This window comes from Coccinella septempunctata, chromosome 8, assembly GCF_907165205.1.
Source record: "Coccinella septempunctata chromosome 8, icCocSept1.1, whole genome shotgun sequence".
NCBI classification, from domain to species: domain Eukaryota; kingdom Metazoa; phylum Arthropoda; class Insecta; order Coleoptera; family Coccinellidae; genus Coccinella; species Coccinella septempunctata.
The window spans coordinates 16,675,663-16,695,576 of NC_058196.1; the positions used below are offsets into that span (position 1 = coordinate 16,675,663).

Sequence of the window (19,914 nt, forward strand, 5' to 3'; positions counted from 1 at the left end):
CATATTTTGGTCTAAACAATCTGCCCTTAGCCTATGTCCCAATAGTTATGAACCACCCTGTATATTTCAACAGTAGATTTGTGAGGTCGAGAGAAATACCTACTTTTTCCCTCACTTTTTTCCATTTTCTTCTTTTCGGTCTAGATAGAAAGATATAGCCATTTTGAATTTTCATAATGAGCTATATGCTCATGGAGGCAGAATAACAAGCTAACTCTATGACACTACATATCTATGGATATTTTGAACAGTTGAGTTGGATTCAACTAAAGTAACGAATTTTTCGAGTTTCACAGATATTTTTTATTTTTTAATATAAAATTACTGGAAAACGGCGCATTGTACAAGAAAATATGAAGAACACTCTTCCTTTGCAAAATGATCAGATATTCATTAGTGAGAGTTCAACATATTTTTAAAGGGTAGGCTATTTTGAATATCTGGGTGATATAACCAAAATTTAATTTTTTAAGGTTTTTAGCAGCCAATATCTTTTCAACCGAGCAGAATAAATTAGAAAAAATGGTAAAGGAAACAATTTTTTCTTTTGAGCTCAGGAATAATTATCTGTTAAAATATATGTACAAGTCAAAGATTCACCCTGTATAGTGCGAGGATGAAAAATAACCAACGTCACTGGTAAAAGGGAGCATGATCGCATATTGTTGCTAAAAATGGATGCTTCAAATTTGATATGTAAAATGATTATTCGGAGTTCTTTTTTTTTCTAGCAGAAACGCCTCAGCTTTTTCACGGTGTATTTTTCAAGCTGTTGGCGAGCGACTTCAATGCTATAAATAGAAAATATCCATCTTCAAGGACAAAAAGCTCGTGAAAATAGTAATTTCCCCTCTCATATCCTGCGAAACCTTCATTATATGGGACAACCCTCAAACTCGCTGTGTTGTAAATTACTTTTCTAAGTCTCCCGCCACAGTTATGTAAGCAGTCGCAGCTTGTATTCTTGTATTACGTAGGCAAATGGGAAATTGACCCAATTAGCTGATTATGCTGATTAAAATATAGCAAACCTTCATTATACGACCTTGTCGGTCTCAGACAGAGTCTAATCAAAATGTCACATGTACCTATCTCGTTACGTTCGAGATATCTTTCAAGTGAACTCCCGCCATCGGGTTTTTGGTCGATAAAAGACATGATTTTGTTCTCCAAAAATTTTCCGACACATTTGTTGTATCAAATTGGAGGAATCATCAAAATTCGAGTAACTGTAACTGCCCAAATCAGTGAATCGATTATATCTTTTTCATTTCATGCATTCCTATCTAAACGATACTCAACATTGTAAACAGTGGAATTTTGATGTTCAAGCGCGACTTTAAACGAAATACACTGCGCAAAAAAATTAACGCACATTCTGAAAATCTCAATTTCAATGAAAGTTAACTCTACATTGACTTTATAACTTATTTTTTATGTTCTCTCGGGAAGGGTTTTGAACGAAACAAGACACATTAAATGGAAGAAAAATTCAGGATTTCACCGAATCTTATGCGAAAGAAGAGAAATGAACAATTTTCAAAATACTGAAATGCTGATAAGTGATTTAATGATTGGTATTTCCACCCCTTGCGTTAATTACAGCTCGGCAACGACGGTTCATACTCAAAATGAATGATCTTAAAATGTTCTGATCTAATCCTTCCCAGATTTCTCCGAGTTGGATTCCTAAGTCATTAAGAGTAGCTCGATGATTTTCTGAACTTCTCAGCCTTTTATTGAGGTTGTCCCAAACCTGCTCAATCGGATTGAGATCTGGACTTCTTGCTGGCCATTCCATTCGAGAGACTTCAACCTCTTCAAGGTACTCCTGAACGATGCGCGCACGATGGGGTCTGGCATTATCGTCCATAAAAATGAAATTTTCACCAATGTATGGGGCAAATGGCACTACATGCTCTTCAAGAATGTTCCTTATACACTTATCAGCATTCATAGCTCCATTATCAACGACCACTGGACCACTAGGTCTGTGCGAGTAGTCAAAGATATTCCACCCCATACCATAATCGATCCTCCCCCGAAACCAGTAGTATTCAGGAAATTGCACTGAGCATATCTTGCATGTGGACGTCTGTATACTAGGGAACGTCGATCACAATGGTAGAGGCAGAATCTAGACTCATCTGTGAAGAGAACTCTTTCCCAATCGTCCTCTTCCCAATGGATATGCTTCCTCGCAAAATCCAAACGCGCCCTTCGATGGGCTGGGGTAAGAGCTGGGCCTCTTGCCGCGACACGAGGCCTTAAATCATATTCTCTGAGGCGATTTCTTATTGTCTGAGTGCTAATTTGCACCTCATGAGTTTGCTCAAGCTGAATTTGAAGGAGGCGAGCGGTTGCAAACCGTTGTCTCAACGAAGAAACTCTCAAGTAACGTTCTTGAATAGCATGTTACCCGTGGTCTACCCTGTCCTGGTCTTCGGACATTCATACCTGTCTCCCTGAATCGCTGCAACATTCTGGACACACTTGTATGGGAAACTCCAAACCTTTCTGCAATTCTTGTGTATGTCCACCCTTCTTCTCGCAAAACAACCGCTTGGGCACCTTCCTCTTGGGTCAAATTGCGTGTTTCGCGTTGCATAGCGATCGAGTGTAGAAAATCAAACGAAAAAAGTACTATTGATCACAAGAATTGATCGAGAACAACTAATTTTAGAATGGAGCCAATACATTCAAAATCTGATAATATCATCTTTTTTTATTCCTGCTGGGAAAAAACATCTGTATTGAAGAAAACAGTTGAAAGTGGATAACATATGCATGCATAATTCTGATAAAAATAATTATCATTGAGAACACCTTCAGTTGTAGAATAAATTTGAGATTTCCATAATGTGCGTTAATTTTTTGCGCAGTGTAGATAATAGGTGAACACCTTTTTTCAAATATGATTACAATAAATCAATTTTCGAAGAAAAAACTCTCCTGAGAGCGGTATTCATTGAAATCGTCAATCGCTTCTCCATGAAAAAATCATAAATTCGACAACGAAACTGACCATCACAAAACTGAATGGAATATACAAGGTGAGTCTTCGACTCGTTCAAATATTTTAACAGTAGGTTAAAAAAACACTTTTTTCCATACCTTTTTTTTCGATTCGGCCCTGATGAAAAGATATAGCCATTTTAAATTTTCATAATGAGCTGTGACACCCATGGAAAAACAAAATTACCTTCAGAATAACTAGCTAAATCTTTGACACTACACATCTGTGGATCTTTTAAACAGAGTTGTATTCAGCCAAAGTACCCAATTTTTCAAATTTCACAGATACGTTTTAATTTTTGAACATCAAATTATTCGAAAACGGCGCATTATACGAGAAAATATGAAGGACCCTTTTATTTTACAAAACGTTCAAATATTCATTAGATGGCATCCAACTTCATTTCAAGAGTTGGATTCTGTGAATTTTGGTATTTTTATGGTATGTAATGGTCATAATGAGAAAACTGACGTATGTGATAATCTTTTGCTTGAAAAAGATTAATCAAATAAATGAAAATCTATATTCCGAAATTCATTTCATTCGATAAAACCGTTTGTGAGATAAAACTAAAAAAATAATATTTTTTATGGTTTTTCTTTGCCTGTATCTTTTAAACCGAGCCGATTCGGAGAAAATGGTAAGGGAGAAGTGTTTCTATTGATCTCAAGAATCTACTGTTAAAATATTTGTACGAGTCAGAGAATCACCCTGTATATGTACCCTATATTGTGTGATAGGAAGAAATCTACGAATACGTAGCAATTAAATCTTTGCGACGCACACGGGAGCCAAAACCTCAGCCAATGATAGAAAATGCATTCTCTCTGGTCGAATTCTAGTGATATCCTGTTCTGAACGATTATCTTATCCCGTTTCGTTCGAATTTCTGCAGATAAGACCCACGTGATATCTGGCCAATTGTTCGAGCTGCTCATTTAAATGGAACCACTATCTTTGGAGCGATTTATTTCAGGAAACACATATATGATAATTGAGGATTTGCAATCGGCTTGGATTCCAGAAGGAATGTTTTTTTGACTGATACAATAAAAAGTTTCTGTTTTTCATATGAAGTACTGTTATAAATCATATGATTCCCACAAGTTCCTAATTTTTTTTTATTAATTAAATGAATCTCAGTACCTATAACAATTCAACCTTGAGTATTCACAAAGAAATCACCATATATTAATTTTGTTTGGAAAAGTATTTTGAAGAGGAATTTATGTCCAATGGCATTCTCTTCAATATATTTTGTACGTTTTGATTGGACTGAAAAAATAACGAACCAAACAAAAATTGTAATTTCCGAAGAGTTTTGAATTTTGAAAAAATCAAATGTGTGACTATCCATGAATGGTTGTTGTGTTTTACTCGAGACAGTATGTGATGATTTCAAAACCAGATCATTAAAGACCTGCACAAAGTGTGCTATGCGATGAATAGTTTTTATTGCAGCTACTTCCAAGACAATCTCTCAAGTAAGCAATGAGAAATTACCTACGAGGACATAATATGCATGTAGGTATTTTTATTTCAATACGATTTCGATTAAAAATTGTAATTTATGTTTGTGTAGTCTTATCATTATTATAAGGAATGAGGGAAAAGTAACACAAAATTCATGTCTTCGGTACAGACAATTTCATAGAAAAACGCTCGACTATCAACTTTTCATGTGTAATGGAGGAGTTTGTTATACACCCTCTACGAGGAGTGGAGATTTTCTGAATGCCAACACTAAAGTATTGTGCCGGAACAGGATAAATCTTTGTTGTTGAGGATGATTATTGGTAGGGTTATTCATCAACCATTTTGTTATTATTTAGCTAAGGCCCGTTTGCACCAAACGCACTTAGTGTTAAGTGTCCTTTAAAATGAACCCTTAACTTAAATTACGTTGCACCATCTGTTAAGTGACATTCAAATGCGCTCCTGTAATGACCACTTAGGTATTTAAGGGCAGGATTCTAACCTAAAATAATTTGTTGAACTCAAAAACTGGCTGCAGAACTGCTGTGGTTTTTCTAATAACGTCAAGTACCTTTTATTTGACAATCCAATTCATTATCAATAATAATGCGAATTCAGCAACAAACAGTTGTCACTCTTTGATAATAATATAATAGTTTACTTGACACTGACTGACAGGACAATAAAGTTAGGTTGATGAAATGACAACGATCATCTTCAACCGGCAAACTATGGAGGCAAACCAATGAAAAGGCTTTATTGGACTAGAATGAAGTTGCACCAAAATAAAGAACTGAAATATTACTAGATATCAAAACTTAAGGGCCCCTTACTTAAGATTCTGTTAAGCCGAATCGTGCAACTGGAAATAAAATTAAGCGTCCGTTAACTTTAAGCTACGATTAGTTAAGTACTCATTTTAAGGGGGATTGGTGCAAACGGGCATTAATGGCATACACTTTAGGAATTATTATATTCTTGAAGTTATCTGAAATGAAAATTAGAAAAATAATGAACATGTAACTGATAAGTACCTACGTTTTTTCATCTTTCATCAATTACCTACGAAAGTAATATCAACCTCAAAATATATAAAAAAAATTATGATGGGGAATTCTTCTCAATTTGGGTTATCACTGCATATCTGCATATGCAAGTTTAAACCGATTAATAATGAGTTTCATTCATGATTTGTTCGAATGCACCGCGGAAACTATTCAAAATAATTCTTCAAATATGGTGTTTTAAAATTTAAATCGCTTGGTTTCTAGTTTACGATTTGGCAACAGCGCCAACTAGAAAATGCAAAGAACCATGTCCGATCAGCTTGTTTATAAAATAACAGCTGTTGATTTACAGGCGCGTACTAACTGGCGAGCCTCAACAGCAACCGGCCATAAAAATCCCATAAATTTTACGACCTTCCTCGTACGTCGCAGACTTCATAGACAGCCATCTTTGTCTATCTCATCAAGATAATGTATTTGTTGTCCTTTATCATCAACGCATACTTCAGTCGATGTTGCCAACTTGTGTAATAGAAATGAAACGCTTTAAATTTTAAATAGGTATCCATTTTTATTTTTCATATTTAAGTACTTGAAATAATTTTTTTTGGGAAACGGTTGAAATGGTTATTTCAAGATGTGACGTTTCAAAGATATTTCGTAAAAAATATAACATTTTTGTCAGAAGGAGTATTCCCTTTTCAAATGCAATGAATTTGAACTATCATGATTATGAAAATAAAAGAACATGTAATTGGTAGATTTTTCAACTTTTTTCAGTTATGTGCTACCCGATGAAAAATGCATGTTTTCTGTAGCACTTCAGGTGGGTGTCATTATAAAAAAATCGACTCCACCTTTTCATCTGTACAATGAAAAAAAGTTCGATTAAAACATCCCACAAATAAACCAATGACCAAATCATCCTCAGCAACAAAAAATTGGGTCGCCGACTACCCTCCCCCTTCTTAGAGAGGGCATAACAAACTCCTTGATTATACATGAAAAGTTGAATTATTCAAAATAAACAAATTAAAATAAACTGTTTGAGAGTTTTTCTACAACCAATTTTATCAATGTTGTGCGTTACTTTTTACTCAATCAGTATTGAGAATTTCGAAATTCTGAAAGCTTATTATTACGTAGATCCTCCGGATGTACCTTGACAGGGAATCAAAAATCGTGGTGCTCACTGCCGAGACTAACAGTGACTTCAAGTACCATTTTTCGATCAATTATGTCACTCAGAAAATAATGTAGCTTTCTACTGGTGAAAGAATTTTCAAAATAGGTTAGCTAGTTCCAGATATTACTTTTATAAACCCACAAACTTACAAGCTTCACCTCTTTAAAATATTAGTATAGATAAGGTAGATAGAAAACCGATTCAACAGATTGTATACAAACAAGCATCACTGTATCTATATACTTCACGAACCGGAATAAGCGTTCCCAAAACCACCCCTATTTTTTCACACCACACTATCGATAATGGCCAAACCTCTGAAATTACACCCGAAACCACACTTCCCGAAGCTACAATTTTACAAACCAGTCCGAAGAATCAATCCGGCCATATTCCAGCGGATGAAAAAAAAAAAATTTCGCCACAGAACAATATAAAGAATATGTCGAAGAAAGTTGACGTATTCGTGAAGAGCACGTGATATAAAAAGGTATGAATAATGTACGAGTTAAACCCAATTGTTATCTCTCCCAAGAAGGTATGTGTTTACCTATCGATGGCTGAAAGTTCAAGTGGGTTCAGCGTTATTGTCTGTTTTATGCGGTGCAGAGAATGGCACAAGCAGTGATTCTGAACATCTTGATACTTTGAATAAGTGAGACGATATTTCAAAATGAGAACATTTTTTGTACCCATGAATGACAAGCGGGTAAATTTTATGCGCCGAATCAAATGACGATGCTACAGTTTGTACTTCGGAATTGAAGCCCAAATGAAGTTATTTTTAAAAATATGGCTATTGATTTGATACGTTTCTTTACCCAATCGATATTTGGCAAAAATCCGAGCAAGTATGTAATTAAAAATCAATTGACAGGTTTCAGCGTTTTTATTTTGAGTTATCGGTTGAAGAAATATTAATTTTATTCCAGACTTATGCCCAATCATGTATAATCTATTCATCTTATGGGTCGTAACTTCGAAGAGCTGCTCCGCCGAGAAGCGTTTTCCGAAAATAAATTTGATTGAACTTCGTCCAATATTTTTTATCTCAGAATAGGATGGTCAATTACAAATTGGCCAATAATTCTGGAGCACACTGTCTGTTCCTTTCTGTGGCATCACCGATCTTCCCTATAAAACTTCACATATACATTTTTCCGAGCATATTGGGGAAATTGGTGTTTTCTAATTAAAAAACAAAAGAACAGTGTTGGAGGTTCCCGAGCCGAGCTTGAAAGTCTTTTTTTGAATAAGTCATGACGAAAAGTATTCTTAGATGATAGGTTATTCATGAATTACTATGATCAATGATGTGGTAGCACTGGTAACCTAATAAACTCTATGATTTTTGAATGTTATACAGCGTGTTTCCGAGAAGTGTTCATAAGACTAGTCATATGTATAGAGAAATCAATGAGATTTCTTCTGAAACTTTGTAGGCAGTCAATTTTCCGTTTATTTTGGAAGTTGGAACAAAGTCTGTTATTTCAAATGGGACACCCTATATGTTATATTATAAAACATTTTTGGATTTTTGAATTTTTTATTTAACCATGACACGTGCTTCGCTATCACCGAGGCTATCACAGTAGCAACTTCAGGTGGGTGAAAGTAGTTCACAGCGTAATTTTTTTCTGTGAGTTTTTAGGCATTGCTTGCACTTAAACACTATTGTAATAATAACAATAATTTTTGTTTTGGGAATTCAGTTGGGTCTCGATAAATAGCGATGAAGTATTATTGAAGGCTGAAGTCTCGGCTGAATTCACGATATCAAACATAATATTTCTACGTTGATGTGCATAATAAAATAATAACTCAAACATTATTAAGTTGAAATGCCCATATTTACGTTGAAATTACGACAAAATGGAGTGATATTCTGATGTTTTTTGAAGCTGAACACTGTCTTATTTTCAACAATTTTGTATTCGTAAAAATTTGTTAAACCCTAAAACCATTTTTGATCGGAATATATTTTTATGAATGAGTGATCTTATTTACGAGGATATATTGAAAAATTCTTAGCCTACTATAGAACCAAACAAAATTTCATTACTCAACATATTCTCCTCTTAATTGGATACATTTATTACAGCGAACCTGCAACGTCTCTAGACCTTTCACAAAAAATGTTTCTTCTTGCTCTGCAGGCCAGACCTCCATAGCTTTTATTACCTCCTCGTTGGAAGAAAATTTACGACCTTTTAAACTTTTTTTCAGTTGAGGAAAGAGATGGTTCTAGTAATTCAAACCCTAAATCACGAATTTTTTGCATGGCAACATGAGATTTGTATCCAGGGCGAGGTACAGGGGCGTTGTCATGCAAAAACAAAACACCTTTGGATAGCTTTCCGTGTCTTTTCTCTTTAGTATATTCCCGTAGAGTGGTCAGTAATGTCGAATAGCAATCTCCGGTTATTGTTCCACCCTTATCCAAAAAATCACTCATGATTACTCCATGACAATCCCAAAAAACTGAAGCAAGAACTTTTCTAGCAGATTTTTGGACTTGAAATTTCTTAGGTCTTGGAGAACCGGAGTGTCGCCATTCCATCGATTGTTGCTTTGTTTCTGGATCGTAGAAATGTACCCAAGTCTCATTCATAGTAACAATTCGGTTTAAGAAGTCTACATCGTTTTCAAATCGAGCACAGATCGAACGCGATGCTTCTACCCTTGCACGCTTTTGGTCAACACTCAAACATTTGGGGATCCATTTTGCAGCAATTTTTCTCATGTCCAAATTGACGTGAACTATATGATGAACGCGTTCGTATGAAATATTCAGTGCTTCAGATATCCGTTTTAGCCCAATTCGACGGTCTGATAAAATCATGTCATGAACTGCATCGATATTTTCGGGGACTGATACAGAAACTGGCTTTCACGATCGGTCATCATCTTCAATGGAAAATTTACCTCTTTTGAAGCTTGCAGTCCAATTTTTCACGGTCACATACGAAGGACATTGATCACCAAGGTTTTTAAGCATTTCTTCCTAAATCTGCTTACCTCTTAACCCTTTTAAATACAGGTACTTGATTATGGCTTCATACTCTAATTTTTCGATTTTCACAATTTTGGTGGACATGTTCTTTCTTTTAATTTATTGCGTAACTCTGGTTTACTTTTTTGACCTCAAACTTCACACTGACACTTCTAATGAGTTATTGTTCGTTGCTATGGTAACGCAATATTTTTTTTATGCATGGAACTGGTCTAGGCTAACTAGAACATGAATATATTCTCGTATATTTGAGGTAAGGTACAAAACCTCGTGGTTTTTGTTTAATAATTTTGGTTGGAATCAACATCGTTTCCTGTATTATGTACCTTTTTTATAATAACCTATACAGTCTCACAATGTCTCAGATATTTTAGTGAAGAGTAGACTGTCATTCGTTGAAACATGAAAAAATATTCGGGGCGGGAGTTTACCTCTGATGAGGTAAAATAAGACCGAAACCGATGAGATGATTCTTCTATTGGTGTCCCGAATAATGGAGTGTGTATAGTTCAACTGATAGTAATATTTTATGTGTTCATATTTCATCATCATCATCATTTCATATTTCATCAGATACCACCTCTATATTCACATAGAGGTGGTATCTCATTTTTTATTTCGAAAATGTGTTGGGAAATTTATGTTCAGGAGATTTCGGATATATTTATATTCCTTTGAATACCAGCAACACATAAAAAAAACATTCAGAAGGGCACTTTTTTGGAGGCCCCCGTATAACCAACCAGTGGCGCTTCTCCCTTATCTCTTGGCTGAGGAAGAACCACACGACACCGACGGAATTACTGAAAATTGTTTACGTCCGGCTCGTAAAGATAATCCCTTCCCAAGCTCGTGGAGTGTGACTTATAGCTGTTTAAAACGGACCAATGGCGGTGGACTGAATTTTCCAGTAATCGGTTTATCAACCAGATAGTCAGCTGAGTAAATCAAAAAGAGAATGGAAAGGAAAATAGTCCAGGAGTGTCTTTATTGATTTCTATCCTACAATATCATACATATGACATAAATTAAGCAGCAAATGAAGGAGGACAGCCAAAAAATTGAAGCGAGAGACGTGGCTGTCTTAGGTCATGTAGCAATGGATCCGACCTTTAGTACTAGAAAATTGTCCGGTTTATCTAGTGTTTCACGCACAACGATCATGAGAAGCCTTGAAAAACATAAATTCCATCCTTAAAGATACGATTGGTTCAGGAACTGAATGAGGATGATCCCGATATCTGTTGTTCGGACGAGTGTTCATTTTAGCTTAACGGCATTGTAAACCGGCATAACTGCCGATATTGGTCATATGAAAATCCAAGATTATTTGGTGAGGTGAATACTCAGTTTCCCCAAAAATTAAACATTTGGGTGGGTATTTAAACGATCATTTTCGAACAACACCAGCTCATTTTGTTCAACCGAATGTTGAGGAGTTAATTCTAGTTACTCATCGAATATGGGGAAGAACATCTTCAATATGTCGAATCGGAGCTTCCGTGCAGACCTTTAGCCACTTAATCTAAACTTAAACTACTCGGATTTCTCCGAGGCGTGTCATGATCATGAACAAGTAGTGCTTTGCTCTGGGGCTAATCCTTTCGCATATTATGTGTACACGGCTCGACGTGAAAGAGTACCGCCCGCAAGAAGGAGCTGGATAGACGTGGTACTGTCTTTCAGAGTGAATAACCCGTTATGTGTCTACTACATCCCTGCCATTTCGTACAAAGGCACTTCCTGCACGTTCCACGTTCTCAGTTGCCGGTGCTTTCGATACATATGGAGTCTACTCTTCAACACCTCAGTTTCTTCCGCTTGATCCTTATAGAATTGTGAATTTCTTCCATTTCTGCATTGTACGCCATATAAAATATAATAAATTAGAAAAAGAATTGGAAACGCTAACATACAGGGTAACAGGAGGATTAACAACCAGGTAAAAATTCCTAAAATCAAAGTAAAAAAAATGCTTTTTTCTGGAATCATAAAAACAATGATCAAAAACAGATTGAATGATTTCTCTCGTTATTTATATATCTTCTCTATCATTTCAAGAGTCAAAGGATATCCATTTATTTTTAAGCCTGAGTTAGGTTTGTTAAAACCAGCCGAAAGAATAAAACTGTAGAAAGTCTGAATTAGTAAACAGGGCCACTAAAATCTCGACTAAAATAGATCGAAACTGAAAGGTCACATCGAGGGTCACATTGACTTAACGAGGCCATGTGGCAACCCCTGACAAATATCGAGCCATCTTCGGTAGGTATTCGTCATCAAGTGGAATTTTAACAGAGTTATTATTGCTCTATGTGTTTGGACGATCTTACACCATTGTAAGGTAGATGGTAGATGAGATTTTGAAAACGGAACAGCGGCTCTGTAGGTCGGCAGATCCGAATTATATAAAAATGCTCAGACACGTCGATTTTTATTCCAGGGTGACAACTTGTAAGATCAAATTCAAAATCGTATCTCTTCAATAATCCTTAAGTGTTACAACTGCAACCTCTATATTTTGATGGGCAACAAGGGATACCTAATTGGAAGGGTTTCTATTATGAGTTATTATGAGTATATTATTTCATTCTTTTTCATTCAATCCATTGGCTTGGATATTCAAATTTAAATTTTGTACAGAATTGGTCATTTCGTTGAACATACTGTATGAATCGCTGATTTATACTATGGTTTCGTTGAAAATGGTTAACAACCATACACCAGACATCAAAATATAAGTTTATTTTATCAACAATCAAAATACTACCGCAGCTAGCTGATTATAAGCACAAAAATATCCGCTGAGAATTAGTTCATGTCAGTTAATGCTGATTAATTTGGTGCGGAAGTGCAGAAACTTCGGGTGAAATTATGTAGTTCCTTTCTGCATGTTTTAGAGAAGATCTTCACCCGAAGTTTTTTACGAATTTATTCAACGACAAGCAATGGTGAAGATTCAAGAACACTGTCATCTGGGGAGAACCTTCACTAAGCTTGTACTCGTATCGACTAGAAAATTTCTTCCCCCAGCAGGGGTAGAACTCAGTACCTTGCGGTTGCAATATACTGAGCCGAGACTTTAACCATCAAGCCACTGATGCTACGGACTTCTGTGAATAATTTTGATGAATTTTATTGGTCAGTTTCTAAACTTGGATAATATCAATTTTTAAGGCTATTTGCCTTTTTTATGTTTATATCAGGGGGTACAATTCATCATAATATGTACATTTCACGAAAAATCGCCTAAGAATATACAAAGTCAATCACTTTTATTCCCAAAGATCGAACGGCCACTCAACTCTTTATTTATTTTGGGAAGACCATATTCATGGAAGATGAATGGACATAGTATGTTAGATGGCTTTCTTATCCAGAAAGTAGCATCATATCGAGCAATTTATAAATAAGGAAAAACCTTAAGAAAACTTGTTCGATGATTTTTCACCTTCCGTCATTTAAAAAATTTCATACAGGAAACTATTGGTGAAATGGTTTATTTTAAATAGTTCTACCCTCTACTAAAAATGAAGATTCATGTTTGAAAACACCCTGTATATTTGTATGTCGATAATTGTATTTAAATGTGTTTCAGACACTAATTTTTCATTAAGACTGCGCCTCATACTTCTAGATCTGTATAAGGGCTCAGATCTCCTCAAAAACTCTACGAATACAGGGTGGGCTTTTTAAAACGAAACAAACGAGATAACAAGCGGAATGAATATATTTCGAAAAAATGCTCGGACACGTCGATTTTTATTTCGAGGGGGACAACTTTTAAGGTCAAATTCACAACTATATCGCTTCAACCCTTAGTGTTAGAACACCAACCCCTAAATTTTGAATAGGAAAGATAGGGTGAGTAATACCTCATTTGAAAGGCCTTTTTATCCTGAATTCAGCGTATTAATTTTTTTCTCATTCAATGCATTCGTTTTCGAGATATTCAATTTTGAATTTCGTACAGTACCAGTCATTCCGCTAACCATGCTTTGTGAAATCATCAATTATTTGACTAAATCATTCTGTGGTTACGATGGTAACCGTTAATTGTCAACATTAGACAGCGAAATAATTATTATTGGTAATTACTTTCTTCAACAATTAAGGTGGTTGTCTCGTCTGTTTCGTTTTAAAAAGCCCACCCAGTATAGGTACACCCAGCCAAAACTACGAATCATTTCACGATTTCTTTGCTTGAATACCGAACCTCTTTTTCTGTCACACGAACTAGAGTATAACTAAAATATTCTAGTTATTTTATTTGTAGTTGTTAGAGTTGTACTTTGCCTTGTGGCTGTATCTTCCTTTGGATCAAATTATCTCAAAACGTAAACTGTTCGATTGTTTACATTTTACTTAATTATTTGAAAGGAGGACAAATTCGCCCGATCCATCCGGCAACGTCGATATTTTCGATCTATCACAGTCGGCAGTGTCAGGCCCAGGTAAATTTTGGGGTTTACCATTTTAAACGTGTGTCTTGTTTCAGATTTTCGTGGCGTGCTAGATCCGTACGCGAAATGTTCGACCGTTTAGACCGACCAAATTGATGCTTGCCTGTCTGGCTGTTCAACAGGTAGTTAAATGTGGGTGTTGCCAACAAAGCAAGAAACATCGACATGGCCTTTTTGTCTATTTCGTTCGAAGGAGAAGGAACGGATCAGAATGAAAAACGAGTTACTGATTGTGCACTTGGGTTTTAGTAAAAGCAAAACGAATGAATAATGAATTCAATAATCAGGAATTTTTTTAAATCTGTAATGTCACAAAACGCAGACATTTCAGTATTTCTTTTCATGTTCGATTCCAAACTTTTTTTATACAGGGTGAACCAGAGTTGAACCGTCAAACGTTGAGGAAAAAATTTGGGATGAATAAGAATTTCAATTTGAGTAATCATGTGTGCTTACTTGATTCGTCGAGATATAGGCTGTCAATATTTTGACCAGTAGTAGTAGTAAAAAAATTACTCACACATTTTGGCTGAATCTGATAAAACCAGCAGAATGCATCTACAGAATATGTTGTCCGTTTGTGCTATTGCATTGAAAATATCTCGGAAAATATAGAGGTCAGCAGTTTTTCTGAATTTCGACGTTAGACATTTTTAAGAAAAATTTGAGGGGTGACTCCTAGTGAAAAAAATAGTGTACCTAGGTCTTTCATATAATTTGTGATTTTTCTAGTAAATCAGGCTACTGGTCAATATTATTTGAATCTGTTACTTATTTTCAATCAGGAAACCATATGGTGGTACATGTTCATAACTATTATCAAACACAATATCCTCATCTTTCATAACTCCATAGCCTTCTTCACGACTTTTTTGAGCGCTGGTTATCTTCATTTAAATCAAAACTGAAGGCAGCAAGAGGAAACTGCGTTCGAAAAATACCGAAGTCGAACGAGACCAGCTATAATACAACTGGTCACCCACGTGACACCTGTTGAAACGACTCCCACGCAATGCACTCGGGAAAAATTTAATCTTGCATACTCTGCACACATGACTATCCGTCTGTTCCGATATTCCTGAACAGTACTGTCAGTATTTCAGAAACGATGCCTATTGGCCCAGTCGTTCGAGTTCTATTGTTATTCGATTGCGGGCCAGTACTAGCAGCAATATCGGAACAGGCCCTATATCGATACAGTTTCTTCTGAGATGTATCGAACTTTGATGTAAATGCATAACGATTCGTCTTTAGAAATGCTATGGAATTTTTAACGTCGATAGTTTGTGCGTGGACGTTAAACGTAGTTTTAAGCTCTTATCATATAATAATGAAAACGTGCGTTCACAAAATTTCGTCAAGTAGACATCGGGATTTTAAAGGTTGACGTTCTGTTCCTAAACGTAGCGATTAGCTTGTACCACAAAATTATTCGTAGAGTGAAAATCGCGGTGAAAATATTGTTAATATTGTTAAAATATATGTTAATAACATTAAACTGTAGAGTAATTTTTGATATAAAAATTTTTCAAGAAAAATTCCTAGCAGTAAAGCAGTAACGCTTACTTGACAATACATATTATAAAATTTGAAAGATAATCGCATTATGCTATAATAAAAGCTATAAATACTCAAATAAGGATATCAACGAGGATATATCAAAATTCCATAAAATACTTGGAACTGTCAATTCAACGTTTCGGATTTCACGACAATCATCTAGTATTTTTTTTAAAGCTGATTTATGTCTGAATATGTAATTTCAATGTTCATAGACTATTATACTGGCTACTATACTAACTAATACTCTCGCTAATACTACTGAAGCCTGAATATAATGATCAAAAAGGAATATCATTTGAATCTATTTAGAACGAGACTTAGAAGTATTAAAAGTATCGATATTCCTCTTTTTATATGAAAAAACTATCGATCGATATAACAATGTTGGAAATATCGACGGAAACATTAATAAAATGAACAGGGCACCTTGAATATTCAAGAATGCATTCCAATTTAGATTTGCAGCAATATTTATTCAACTTAATTAATTTTTCAAAGTTTACATATTATTATAAATTTTGATCAAATTCACTTTCGTACAATAACAAATATTTTGAATCGAGTTTTGAATACGCAACTCCACCAAGTCCCTCAAATTTTTGGAAACTCTCTTTTGAGTTTGAAATACCAAATTCATCTGAATTAATTTGAAAAAGGTCAAATTTCAATCAGTTCTGAACAACTCTCATTAAAATCTTTTCATCTCATTTTAATAAATGAATTGAGATAAGTATACAGATGTTGAATAGGACTTTATTTTTTATCTGAAAATACACAATAGCACCAATCGATGAACCGGTTCAACAATACTGTGCGACACTAAAGAATTCCATCTAAATCTTAATACAACATAAGAAGGAGATATAGCTATGGCTTCTTGATAAGAATTAAAAAGATGCTATATATAGCTTCTTCTTGATGAAAACCTATTCAAACTACCAACTTTCTCCATAAAAAATAACTAAAATATATCGAGAGTTCCAAAACGTAGACTACATCATTGAAATTCTGTGCTTGAACGTAGTTCAAATATTCGGCATTTCGGATTGTCGTCACTTGAGTTGTGGGGTAAACAAACTATCCAAGACATTATGAGCACAAAACTTCAAATTAATAGTGTTCACTCTAATCTATGTTCAAATTGTACGTTTCAATATTGTCAAAAATAGTAAGTTTTCTATCATACAGCACCTTCAAAGCACCATAGTGAAGAATAAATAATATTCGCTGAATGACATTTCTTCAGAAAATTTATAAAAACCACTGTAAATCACAAAAACATGAACATAACCACCACTTGTGTAGCCCCATAGACTTATAATATTATAAGTCTATGTTTACCCCTCACATGTCCTGTCAAAATCAGCTGATGTCTATGTTGAGGTTATCTTCCAAATTTGAAACTGCCGATTAAGTTTTCAATTGAAGTTGAGCTTGAAGTTTTTACTTAAAAGCTCATTCATATAGGAAATTACGATAGAAGCTAGTGATATAATTCACATATTCAATTGAGTATCTCCAAATAATGTGGTGGCAAATGCACAGAAGAAGAGTTTATTCAATAATTTGGTTCTCTACACATTGAGGCCAGTCCTCATTATCCATCATGGAAATGCAGGGATGCTACCTAAGCATGGTGCTTCAGTTGAGTCACAAATACTCTGCATATCAACCTTCAAAATTCCATAGCCTACTTGATGACAAGTCTTTCTAAACTCTACTTGACAACCTCTCGGAAAACCCCATTTTCATAAAAAATTGCATATTGATGTGCCTCTATCATAGAACTTCTTGATTCAATAACAAGATAGAGCATTGGTGATACAGGTAGTAAGTGCAAGAACTTTTCATTTAAAACTCTATGATGCAGCAGTCTTGATGGTTGCATCATTAGTAAAGGATTGAAGAAGAAGAAGGTTGCGTCACCTATATGCTATTTTTCTTATAGTGCTCGATAGGTTTTTGGAGAACTTTGCGAACAATATAAGGAAGATTCTACTTGATGTAGAACTGGGAAGTAACTTGGAGAAATTACTTTTTCCAACTCATCCTCAATAAGAAACGGATACCAATTTATTTTGCATCGGAAGCTTCAAACTTGAAGGAACCGTACTCTTCATTTTCTTTAAATTATGGTGAATGCTTACCAAAAAACTTATTTTATCGAACAATGATAAACTCTCAGTAAAGAACCACCTATTCCAAATTCTAAAAGAACTGAATAAACGAGTCAACATGCTTTATTTTATTTAAGTGAAATTAAATATATTGAGTATGCACAATGAATTCAAAATCGAATTGATACAAAAACAAATTCATCATGATGTAAATATGGTAAATCTCCACTCTCTTGGCAAAGCAGCAGTAGGCATAACAAATATTTCAGCAATAATATTCGTTCATAACAAAGAACTTAATTAAAATCCTAACTGTTTCATTTGATTAATCAAATGCTGTCATCCATTAATTTGCCAGTTTCTTTCCAGTCTCAACAATAAATAAGAATAGTCACATGCAATTTTGTCTCATTCAATTCGGACCTCCATATACTTTTCCATCATTCAATTTCTATACATACTATCGAAGTACCTAGAATAATGTGAACATTATCAAATAATCAAGGATGGAAAGCATAGGATGTCTTACAAATACTACAAATTTCTTCGTGTATGCCTCCAAACACTGAGTTTTTATATTCAGTATTCTGCTTCCACTGTTTAGTTCTACCTCTAGTCTCTACGAAACTACTCTCTTCGACATACCTGTCAACTACAGCCTGCCTTTTAGGTGTTATTACTTCTTGATGCAAAGGAGACAGTCCTGGGGGCTGGGGAACGACGGGGGGTACTGGCCCACCACCGTCTAGACAACCCCCTAAACCAGAGCCCACTCGATCCAGTGTGTCAGTCAGTCAGACCAAATTCACATCTCCCGTTAAGTCAAAATTTGAACTATTCAGTCAACATACAATCACAACCGATTAATTCACTCAAATAGTTCTCAACTGTATGGGGCTATGCATTTTTGACTAATTTCAATTTTCAATCTGATTACAGATGGTAGAACCTAAAATGAAATATTGAGATCTTATAAGCTTATAAGTAGTCCTTCCGTACTATTAAGAGATCACAATCACTATCACATTCCTTCCAAGTCCATGAAGATTATGTTCAAACTTTCAGTTCAGTTATAATTCTAGATGGTTCAGAGCATATGCAGTGTTGTATCCATGTGCATTTTTGCTGGGGTACTAGAAAACATCCCGTATTCCATACGGAACTTCAGTGTAAGTCCTCCGGTACCCAGTTCATCTCAAAGGTAAATCACATAAACAACAGAGTTCACTGTACCTTAACAGGTAGTTTTGTAATAGCACATATCACTTGTTAGTTAAAATCCAGATTCATGAATGAAATTGGTTTTACATCACTCCAGTACCACTGAACACAGTGCTCAGAAATATCAACATCTTCGATGTTGTTATTTTGAAAACAGAACCGACCAAACAATAAGGTTATATCAGGCTGTTGGTAAGAGTGTTGAAACGTTATTGTCTGCTTAATTCCCACGCCTTTCGATTTATACAATAGATTTTCGCCGCGAATTGTTTCAAGAGTGTTTCGAAATGTTCTCATTCAATATCGTCGCACAACAGTACACTTTCGCTTAGCAACTCGACGCAGCCATCTTACAATAGCGTGCCATTGCAGCTACAGCCACCTGTCACACGCGAAATGATGGGTGTCTGCGTCGATCTCGTCGCGTGCGCGTCGATGCGAAGACTGCCGAGTTGCGCCGATGCGGCCGATGCCTTACCGAGTTAAACTACGGCATCAATGGATAACTCAACTGAAACTGGATGAGATTTTTGAATACAGTCAATGAAAAGGTTGGATGGTCCTTGAGATAAACCACAATACGGGTTAATACTAGGTAGGCATCCCCGCGCCTTTTATACCTCCATTTCCATGAATATAATTTTAGAATTTGTTGTAGTAAGAAATGTAAGAATAGTAAAATACCAGATACTAATTGTCTTGGTTAATTATCGGTTATGATTATATTAACATCAATGGTTTCTATAGTGGTTATTTCTCCAGTTTTATCTGCGTTTAAAACCTTGGGAGATATTCTTATCTCAGGAAGAAGTGTTTTCATAATTACTCATCGAAGTTTTACGAGCGTCTTTT

At 35.3% G+C, this 19,914-nt stretch overlaps 1 protein-coding gene across 3 annotated transcripts in view; it reads right to left on the reverse strand.

Annotated features, from left to right (window-relative positions):
- LOC123319565 (neurogenic protein mastermind-like) overlaps nt 1-19,541 on the reverse strand; it is a 131,072-nt gene extending 111,531 nt beyond the window's left edge. Inside the window, exons 1-2 of one of the 3 annotated variants that reach the window (XM_044906605.1) lie at nt 18,841-19,541; nt 18,487-18,790 (exon numbers count right to left, since the gene is read on the reverse strand). The gene's annotated coding sequence lies outside the window, so the exon portion shown is untranslated. Of the gene's footprint in view, nt 1-18,486 lie in introns of all 3 variants that reach the window. The other 2 variants (XM_044906607.1, XM_044906608.1) reach the window with 2 other exon arrangements.
- Nucleotides 19,542-19,914: the final 373 nt, after the last annotated feature.